General features: G+C 40.1%; 1 non-coding gene across 1 annotated transcript; it reads right to left on the bottom strand.

Moving 5' to 3' along the window:
- Positions 1 to 1,800: 1,800 nt before the first annotated feature.
- LOC119001578 (small nucleolar RNA SNORA41) lies at positions 1,801 to 1,932 on the bottom strand. Its single transcript, XR_005069606.1, has one exon. It is a non-coding gene; the product is annotated as a small nucleolar RNA SNORA41 (small nucleolar RNA).
- Positions 1,933 to 2,170: the final 238 nt, after the last annotated feature.

Raw genomic sequence — 2,170 nt, forward strand, 5'->3', positions numbered from 1 at the left:
GAAATATAGAATCTAAAGAACTTGAGACACGTGGTTATAAACTAAGGGGGGGGGAGAATGGTGGGGGAGGGGGTGTGCAGGGTGGAGGGAAATGAAGGGGGGAATAGAACAACTGTAATGGTATAATCAATAAAAAAATATATATATATAAAGAAGTACAAATAGATAGTTACAGAATAATCATAGAGATGTAAAGTATAGTATAGTATAGGAAATGGAGTAGTCAGAGAATTTATACGTATGAGCCATGGACATGAACAATGTGGGGAGAATTGCCTGGGGAAGTCGGGGCAGCTGGGTGAAGGCAGGCCAAGAGGGAAAAATCAGGACAACTGTAATAGCATAATCAATTTAAAAAATGAAAGCCCTGGCTGGTGTAGCTCAGTGGATTGAGTGCCAGCCTGAGAACAACAGGGTCGCTGGTTTGAGACCCAGTCAGGGCACATGCCTGAGTTGCGGGCCAAGTCCCCAGTGGGGGCTGTGCAAGAGGCAACTACACATGGCTGTTTCTCTCTCTTCCTCTCTCCCTTCCCCTCTGTCTAAAAATAAATAAATAAAATATTTTTAAAAAATAAAAAATAAATATCCCTATTTCACCTGTTTCTATTTTACACTCCACTTTTTAAAAAGATTTTATTTATTTACTTTTAGACGGGGGAAGGGACGGAGAAAGAGAGGGAGAGAAGCATCAGTGTGTGGTTATCTCTCATGCATGACGTGGCCCAAAACCCAGGCATATGTCCTGACTGGGAATCAAACTGGCAACCCTTTGGTTCACAGGTCGGTACTCAATCCACTGAGCCACACCAGCCAGGCCTATTCTCATTTTTAAAAAATAGTTTTTCTGAGCACACAATTCTGGGTTAGCAGTTATTTTCTTTTAGTGCTTTCAAGATATTTTTCTGTCTTATAGATTCACTGTCACTGTCACCATCACCATCTAATTGTTTCGTTGTAAACATTTTTTCCTTTCTCTCTAGCTGCTTTTAAGATCTTTGCCTTGCCCTGGCCAGGTATGTCGGTTGGTTAGAGTGTCATCCCAATTCACCAAGATTGTGGGTTTCATCATTGGTCAGGGCATATACAAGAATCAACCAATAAATGCATAAATAAGTGGACAACAATAGATGTTTCTCTCTCTCTCTTTCCCCACGCCCCATCTCTCTAAAATCAATAGTTTAAAAAAGAAAAGTTCTTTGACTTCAGTGCTCCGTGGTTCTTCTGCAGTTTGTCCAGGTGTGGGTGTCTCTGGTTTGACCTGTCTGATATATGTTGTGTTTTCTGTATCTATAGGATCACAGTCATGTCTTTCATCAGTTCTTAGTTATTCTTAGTTATTCTTAGCTTTTCAAATATTGCTTCTCCTTTATTCTCTCTTTTCTTCTCCTGGGATTCTGGTTGGGTGTTTCTTAGGTTTTCTCATTTTATACTCCCTTTTCTTTAACCCCTCATTCAAATTTTTCATTTCCTTGATTCTCTGCATTCTGGGTAACTTTTTCAAATCTGTCTTTCAGTCGCTAATTCATTGTTCAGCTACATTTAATCTGTTACTTAGCCTGTTTATTGAATTTTTAATCTCAACAAGTTGTTAAATTCTGCTTACTTCCTTTTCAGATCTGGAAAGATCTATTTGGTCATGTGCAACAGCCTCTTTGCCTTGCCTATTTTTAACAACAGCTTTATTGAGATATAATTCACAAGCGATAATATTTACCCCTTGAAAGTGTACAGTTCATTGGATTCTAGTATAGTCATAGAACTTGTGAAACCAGTACCACTCTCCAATTCTTTTTTTTTTTTCGGTGTCTGTCACACGTATGCCCACTTTCTGTTTTGCCTAGACAGAGGCGTTTAACTGCGTAACAATTCCTTCCCCACAGAGAAGAGCCATAACTGCCACAGCAGAACAGCTGCAGGCCAGCAGCTGTGGAAACCACTCTCTGAAACATTCTAAACATTCCCATCACCCCCCCAAAGAACCTCGTACCCATCCGCAGTCTCTACCAGCTTTCCTCTACATCTATCCTCAAAAACCCACTAATCAATGTTCTGTCTTTACGGATTTGTCTGCACATTTCATATAAGTGGAATCCTGCAACACACAGCCTTTTGTAGATTCGGCCTTCTTTCATTTAGCATAAGGTTCATCTAAGATTCATCCGCGTTGTAG

Source organism: Sturnira hondurensis, unplaced genomic scaffold, assembly GCF_014824575.4.
Source record: "Sturnira hondurensis isolate 20B ecotype Veracruz unplaced genomic scaffold, ASM1482457v3 Scaffold0016884, whole genome shotgun sequence".
Lineage (NCBI taxonomy): Eukaryota > Metazoa > Chordata > Mammalia > Chiroptera > Phyllostomidae > Sturnira > Sturnira hondurensis.